The sequence below is a fragment of the Lynx rufus genome, unplaced genomic scaffold, assembly GCF_022079265.1.
Source record: "Lynx rufus isolate CCGP_SWC_20201006 ecotype Redwood Valley unplaced genomic scaffold, mLynRuf1.p SCAF_5, whole genome shotgun sequence".
Classification (NCBI taxonomy): domain Eukaryota; kingdom Metazoa; phylum Chordata; class Mammalia; order Carnivora; family Felidae; genus Lynx; species Lynx rufus.
The window spans coordinates 147806945-147815374 of record NW_025814867.1 but is presented as its reverse complement, the minus strand read 5'-3'; the positions used below and the strand labels follow the sequence as shown (position 1 = coordinate 147815374).

Here is an 8430-nt window from a genome sequence, read left to right as displayed (position 1 = left end):
CACTGATCACAGAGAAACTGACCCCCGCAGATTGTGTTTTCCAGGGTTCCAGGCGAGTTTAGCAAAGGGGCAGCATTGGCAGGAGATTGAAGAGTGGGAAGAAGGGAGAAATCAGAGTATCTCTCCCCTTCTCTCTCTGCCTCACGGGGCATCTCAGCGAAGACTGCATCTCCTGCCTGGCTCCCAGTGCCCACCAGCCATGCCCACTAGGGTTGTTGGGTGACCAAACTCTCAGCTCTGGTAACCCCTCCTCCCTCCGACTCCCCAGTCTAAGGAATTAGTGGCTTCCCCCTGTTACTTCTGGATTCCTTCGCTGCCCTCTGTTCGGCTTCTTGGAGATTTCATCAGCTGCTTAACCAATTTCCTCTATTAAATATCCTCTATTTAAAATACTTTGAGTGGATTTTGATTTCTGGATTAAACTCTGCAATGTCTTAAGACCTGAGTTGTTTTCATTCCCATCCAGATCAAGAAAAGGACACACACATGCATCCCCTCACACTCACACACGTATGCTTTGAAAGCGCTTTGCATATTTTCTCCTTATTTTATATCATAACAGTTAGTGTTTATTAGGAGCAAGTTGCTGAGCAAGGTGGATCCCTATTTCTATGATCGAGTAGGGAAGTCTTAAGGGGACCTGAGAGAATGATCCAGAGAAGCTCAGCTGAACTTCATATGACCTTCGGGTCCGACAGCACCAGCAAAATCATTGTATGAATCTCCTCTAAAACAAATTTTTTGGCTACACACTTTGAAGGCTCCCCATGCCCACACAGTGAAAGAAGCAATGACCTTTGCTCACTATGATGTGTCATGGGTCATCCTGGTATCTCTAGGTTAACTAGATGAACTGCAAAGAGAGCTTCCTTGATGGCTAAACGATGCCAATGTTCATAAAAAGAAAGATATTGTGGCCGTCAATTAATATTGGCATCCGCATCTGGTCTAACTGACTCCATGTGGTCCCTAGATGCAGTGGCTTAGGGCATTTAGAGAGCTAGGGTGGTTTTATAGTAACTAAGAACTGTTTGCTTTAAGGTCCACTTGTTACTTTGGGAGTGGGTTTGCTTTTACTGCTGTCCAATGTAATAGATTTTGCCTAAGTTACCCAGATAGCTTTAAACTAGGAAGTTTAAAACTAAAAACTTCACTTGATCCTAAACTAAAGCAATTTGGATCCACCCAAATTTATCCAAAAATGACCAGTACTCTGACTCCTTGCTACACTGATCTAATATCAGTGTCCTTTCAGCAACAGACATCAGTCCAGATTTATGCACAGTGTAAATTCCAGAAAGCATTATCATTGAGGACCGGGCAACTCTTGAGTGATCAAACACACAGGAATCAGTATATGAATACACAAGTGCATATATATTCATGGAAGATTTTAAACAGTTTCACTAAACTGCTTTTTTATCACTTAGAAATTGTTGGCCTCAGAAAAATGAGAAGTTCAACAAAGTGTGTTTTATTATTTTTCTTTTGCTTTTATCAACAGGCTGCAATCACATATATTGAAGGATACATTCTTCCCAGAAGACACAGAGAAGCAGCTTCTTAGAAATACTGTTGGTGGGCAGATGATAACCATAACTGCAAAAGGACAAGACACATGTATCAATCGGCAAGAGCAAAGGCTTAAAGTAGCCCCTGTCTTTAGCAGTTCAAACTTTCCCTACAGTAAGTAGACACGCAGTGAAACAAATTCACATGGCCATCAGCAAAACGAAGCCAGTCTTACTCTCCACCGCCACGAGGTGCTGCGATGGATTAAAAATATGTGAAGGATTTTTTATAGCCAATGGCTCACAACTTTGGGGTGTATCAGGATTGCCTGGCAGGTTGCTGTGAAGCAAATTCTTGGCTCTAGTTCGCACATACTTGGTAGGTGATTAGGAGACCAAAAATCCACCATGGAACTAGATCCCCTTGATTCTAATGCAGACGAGTCTCTAGATCATGTTTTGAGAAATGCCAGACGGGGCACCACTCAGGAAAAGACACAGCCCCACCCCCAAAGACAAATAAGTTTGGTAGATTTCACTTTTTAACTTGACAGGTGCCACCAGCCGTACCATAGTGGGATTAGCTGATTGGGGGCAAGTACCTTAGGGCGGGGACAAAACGTTCCTCACTTGGTCCCTGCATGGTGGCTCCTCTGTGTCTTTGCTATTATGAAACTCCTGTGGGGACACCTGATGTCCTTCATGCGCTTTCATTCCGTGTGCTCTTTTCCAAGGAGGGAAAAGCTATCCGGACAACAAATCACTGCCTTCCTCACCAGAACCCCTGGGGAGATCCCACAAATGTTATTCAAAGTGTGGCTGGCACCGCGCCCAGGCCCAGAGGTACTCATCTAGCTGGTGCCTGGACAGGGTTTGGAGTCTGGGCCAAATCTGGAACGGGATTCTGAAAGCCAATATTGGATCATTTATGATTGAGACCTGCCAAATCATGTGTCAGGAATGTCTCATTCCTTACCCATGAAGAGCGGCAGTGTTTAAGGAAAAAACACAGCTCTGGAAATGGAGACACTCTATGCATTATCCTTATTTATTAAAACTGGAACAAAACCCCAGGAAATGCAGACACCTCCCATCACCTCCACTTCCCTTTTTTCCCCTGGTTATTTGACATAAAGTGCTGCTGAAGCTATTCTGCAAGGACATACCACACGGAGGCATCTGCCAGGCCACTGTCCCCTTTCTTCTTGTCTAGCCTGATGCGAGGCGGTGGGAGGAGAGGTGTGGGGGTGGCAAATTAAACAAAACCTTTAAAAACCAAGACTCTGGCTGGGACTTCCACCACCCAGATTACCAAGTGGAGAGGCATTTTATTTTGCTAAATGAAAGAGCTAGTTTATATCTTCCCCGGATCATTTTCTAACCTAACTGCAGTGGAAACATTCTCAGAAAGAAAGACTTCCTTGTGTGTTTGCCCTTTATGTTGCCACGGGTCGTCCCACACGTAGAAGTTGGGCAGTGATCTGCTTCTGCTTGGGGACCAGGCCAGCCAGCAGACTCCTTGGGTCTCGTTAGGTCGCAGTCGACTCCATGTTTAAAGGTAGTACCTCCCAGACGCGGCCCAACTCTGGAAAGCGTTTGCTTCTCAGTTTGCTTCTACCCACGTGACGGCTGGCAAGTTTCTGGGCCGTTCTGAGCCTCCTTTTCTCCACTGATAAAATAGGCATAGATAATTCCTCAGAGAATGTGAAGGGGAACTCAGCGAGAGAGGCACAGCAAAAGGATGGCTCTTCCTTTTCCTTTGGCCTTTTTGCGGTGGGCGGGGACAGATCCGGGGATGGGAGGGAAGCGCGGCCGTTGGCTTGATCCTCAGAAAATCTCTTCATTCGTGAAACTTTAGGGTGTCCTCCTTCTACCCACATTTGTAGTGACGCGTTAGCCGCCTATCTGCAGAGATCTAACGATCTCGATCGGAGCGCTCTACACACAGTCCAGAGCTGACCTTCCATGCAGCGTCTTTGATGGCAGTGATGATGAAACTGTTTCCTGCACAGAGGAATGTAAGTCTCTTGGTTCTCGCTGACTGTGACCTAATTTCACAGAAACAGTTCTTATACGTATTTTCGGTGTAAATAAAAAGCGACCTTTAAAATAGTCACAAATGGGACTTTAAGGGCGTCTACACGACCTCTGAAAGCATGTGAATGTCCATGAGTACTTGTGGGCAGAACAAAGTTTCCAAAGAGAGCCTCGATAGCTGCATGTCCTGTAAAAATATAATGGGAGCCATGTATGTCATTTAAAACTTTCTAGTAGCTGCACTAAAAAAAGGAATTAAATTAATTCTAATCACCTATTTAGTTTAACCCAATATATCCAAAATATTATCGTGTGAACATGTAATCAATATAAAAAATTATGAGATAGCTTACATTCTTTTCTCTCTCTTTTTTTTTTTTTTTTTTTTTTTTTTACCAAGTTCACATTCAGACTCGCCTTATTTCAGGTGCTCCAAGGCCACGTGTGGCCAGTGGCTCCTATCCTGGACAATGCATATTGATAGCTTTTTCAGATATTCACATCTTATTAATAATAAGTAGTGTTAATAACGTAACAGTGAACAGTGAGAGAATAGCGTCGAAATCTTCCGAAACCAAGTTCTTGGTCGTCCCAATAACAATTCAAAGGTCTCCTTATGAGCTCAAAAAGACTTGCAGGTAAATTATCTCATCAGGCCCTCCTAACGACCCATGACGTGGACAGGGCAGATGTCATTTCCTAATATTATAGCCGAGCAAGCTAAGGCTTAAAAATATTAAGTAAGTGGCCCAAAGTTCAACAGCTAGAGGTTGGTGGGTTGGGAACTTGAACTGGGCCTCGGGACTCTAAATCTCTGGGTCTGGACGAGAAAGAGGCAGCTGCCGCCCTCTGTGATCACATCGCTACCAGGGCAACTCTTGTTTGCATCCCGCACCGAATAATAAGGTCCAGGAGGACAGACTTTGACAGGCCTCCTGTCCACCAACAACACCTAACACGGTGCTTGGCACGGCGCAGGTACGTGGCTCCTACTTGGTGGATTCAATTCAACTGGACCGAAAGAGTGATCCGCACCAGATGCCCTCACAGTCATCGCCAAACCTCTCCGTCTCTGGAACTTTCGGTGAAGCCAAAACCACAAAAACCACCTACATGCTGAGCTCCTGAGTTGCCTTTGCTCAGCCTTTGGGGGCCGCTCCTTCCCCAGCACACAAAATATATCTTAGGAGTTTGTGTCTGGGCGAATAACCTTCATCATGGCTCTGTTTCAATGCTCACTTAGGGCTTTTGAATGGAAATGTACACCATCGGTGGAAAACGCGCCCTGAAAGTAGACTCAGTCTGACTTGGGACTTGGATGCTAACCTCTACCCGCCCAAGACCACCCAGAGGAGCCCCGGGACCACCTTGTGAGCCTGGTGAAGATGTAGTATGGGGGAAACACCCCCTCGCCCCTTCACCTTGCCAGCTGGATCGGGGTGAATCACACAGGCCTGGGAGAGCGGTAAAATCCCTGACGAGCGATGTCAGAGGATGGCTTGAAACCTTGATGGAGACGCAGGTCTGTTCCCCGCTGCCTCCGTCCCGGGCTCCAGCTGTTCCCTGGCGTGCTTCTATTCCCCTCTGTCAGCACCGGTCTCCTTCACTGAAGCTCTCTCGCCTCCCTGTGTGGCGGCCTGGCATCCCACATCTGGTTGCCATGCCAGGATTTCATGGAGAGCCTGGGCCAGGTGCTGAGAGCTGCTATCTCCTCATGGGTATTAGGAGGCTGGAGCAAGGCAGAAATCCAGGACTGACGCTTTTCTGCCCCATGCCCTCACAGGCTGCTTCTTGCCAGCTTGCCACTAGGCACCAGAGAGGACGTTGGTACAGGGGGTACAAGCAAAAGCTTATTCTGCACTTTTTACGCACACCTTAAATTGGACTGGCAAACATTCCCATAGCCCAGGACCCCGCCTGCGCCCCTACACGTGCAATCTGGGGTCCAGCTATTTCTGTCAAATGTGTCATGTTTTTGTAAGGCTGCTCCGTGAATTAGTTTCTCTGGAGAAGACCCAAAACTGTATTCACATTTTGGTTGAAATAAGAATCATTTCGAAAGCTTTGTTAAATGAGCAAACTGAGCTTAGTGCTGTGAAACATTCAGGATTCACCTGGTTCATAGCCAAGTGCCTCCCATCCCTGCACGCTGGAGTTCTAGGTACTGGAGACACAAGGTGACTCAATCATAGAGTGTCTTACAGAGTTTACAATCTAGTGGGTGGGAGGTGGGGGTGGGTAATGAACGGACAGAAGGCAAACAGGAAAACAAATCAAACAGATCATTCTAATAATCCTAAATGCTATGAAGACATTCAAACAGGGTAACAGGGCACAGAATTATGCTGGGATGGGGAAGTCCACTTAGAAAGGTGGTCTGGAAGGCTTTTCAGAAGAGGTAACGTTGGGACTGTGGAATGAGTAGCAAGGAGCAGCGGGCCACATGGAGGTCCAGGGAAGAGCGTGTTAAGGAGAAGAACAGCCAAGGCAGAGTGAGCTTGGCGGGATGGGAGAGGCCAACATGGCCGGAGAGTGGTGAGTGAGGGGAGGGGAAAGTAGGAAGGAATGATGTTGGGAGTCATTAGGGGCCCTACGGTGACAAGTATGGATTTTACTCGAGGCCTCAGGCAAAGCCATGGGAGGGCACAGAGCAGGGGAGTAATGTGAATCGTGAGTAATGTCGCTTAGGCTTTCCGAGGTTCACAACGGCTTCTGCTGGGGATGAAGGGGGGAAGGGGCCAGAAGGAAAGCAGAGGGTTGTGGTGGCCTCTTTCAAGGACATCCCAGTCTAGAGAAGGAGCAGGCACAAAATACCTAGGACTCAGGTCGGGGTGAGCCAACAGAGCTTTAAACCGAGGCCGAGACAGCAGCCAATGGTGCTCGCTGAGGGGACGGTGTTGCAGCAGGGCCAAACCTCCGGTTTCGCGTAGGCCACATCTTGGGTTCCGTCCCTGACGCGAAGGGCCGTTAGACTGCTTATTCTCAGATAATTCCGTGAGAAAGAGAAAATTTTATCTTGTTTAAATCTCTTCCTGAAGTGGGCGTCCCTTTTCCTCTTGTCTCCCCCTGGACCCCTGGCACAGGCTACGTGCGGAATTGGCCAAAACGGAAGCAATACATACCAGTCTGACCCCAGGAAGAGAAGACATCCAGAAAGCTGATGGATGGGGAACCAGCCTTTGTCTTGCAGCCCAAACCTCCAGATGCTGGTGGAGACTTTGTAGGAAGACCCGGTCAGAATCTTCTGCCATTCGGTTCTAGGGCACTGATCAGATACGCAGCACCTGGTGCGAGGAGCCCTGCCTGCCCTCATCCCCACAGAGGGGGAAGGGCAGGGAAATAAAGAGGAACCAGGAGAGGAAACACGTGTCCACTCATGTGAAGGAAGTGACAGCAGCTGGTACAGGAGAGCGGCCGTTACCTTAGAGGAGGCAGGCTCCTTGTTCCAAAACTGTATTTAAGATTGGGTTGGAGGGAGGAGTGCTCCTTTGTAAAAATAACTAGCTTCTGAAGGCGACGGGAAAACTGGGAGGCAGGTGGTAAGCGTAGGCCCCAGTGGAAAACATATCCCACCATCAGAAATCGCCCAAGAGGGGCAGACACTAGACTGAGGAGAAATGGCGATGGCAAATGACAAAGAAACCCTTCTGTGGTGACCTCTACAGAGTCAAAGAACCACCATTATGGCATGCGGCCCGAGCTTGAACGTCCCTCTGGGGAGCCCCAGCACTCCTCAAGACTATGCAGGAGTACATATTGGGGATCTTAGAAGCACACATCAACATATGGAGTGGAAAAGTACCAGTCTTAACAGTTGCCCCATAGGTCATTTCTAGGTATTTCCTCAGCGGGCTGGTATGCCCCACCCACCACAGGGAAGGGGAGAGGCTGGAGATAAGCGAGCTCCATGCCAGGGCGTGGTCCTGCACAGCAAAGCCGCAGAAGCTGGAGGCGTTCGTGCCTTCTCTTCTCTCTCCTGGAAGCCTCTCTTAACACCTAGGTCTTCTCTACCTAGTACCCTTCTTAATTGCCTCAAGGCATCCAATGAGGCCATGCTCCAACCCCCTTCTAGAACATTCATTCAGAGCCTTCCCCTGAACTCCCACACTCCACACCATAAAGGCACACCAATCGTACTGCACGTCTGGAAAGGCAGCCTATTCAAAGCAGTTCGCTCAAAGCCATGAAAAGTCCAGAGCAACTCCACCTTCCCAGGGCTATTTACAATTTAAGATAGAACCCCAGGGGTGCCTGGTTGGCTCAGTCTCTGTCAAACTTCGGCTCCAGGTCATGGTTTCACAGTGCGTGAGTTCAAGCCCCACGTCGGGCCGTCTGCTGTCAGTGCAGAGCCCGCTTCCTATCCTCTGTCCCCCTCTCTCTCTGCCCCTCACCCACATTGCATCTCTCTCTCTCTCTCTCTCAAAACTAAACATTTTTTAAAAACTTTAAAAAATATAAAATTAAAAAATCTTTAAAGTAGAACCCCAGGGGCACCTGGGTAGCTCCGTCGGTTAAGTGTTGGACAGTCGGTTAAGGGTTGGACTTTGGTTCAGCTCACAATCTCATAGTTTGTGAGTTCAAGCCCCACATCAGGGTCTCTGCTGTCAGCACAAAGCCGCTTGGGATCCTCTGTCTCCCTCTCTCTCTGACCTTACCTGGTGTGCGCGTGCTCTCGCTCTCTCTCTCTCTCTCTCTCTCTCAAAAATAAACATTTAAAAAATAAATAAATAAAATAGAAGCCCAGAGAACACAAATGAGCCCCCAAGTCAACGCCTCAACCCAGGTGAGCCATCCGAACCTCCCGTGGAACTTTACAAAATACAGATTTTGTATTTCCCCTCCACATGTGGGTAAACAGAATGCCCAGGACAGGGGGTGGCAT

General features: G+C 48.0%; 1 long non-coding RNA gene across 1 annotated transcript; it reads right to left on the bottom strand.

Moving 5' to 3' along the window:
- Positions 1-1451: 1451 nt before the first annotated feature.
- Positions 1452-7768, bottom strand: LOC124526290 (uncharacterized). Its single transcript, XR_006965640.1, has 2 exons — positions 6671-7768; positions 1452-3735 (listed from the first exon to the last, which is right to left on the bottom strand). It is a non-coding gene; the product is annotated as an uncharacterized LOC124526290 (long non-coding RNA).
- Between the last annotated feature and the right edge of the window lie 662 nt (positions 7769-8430).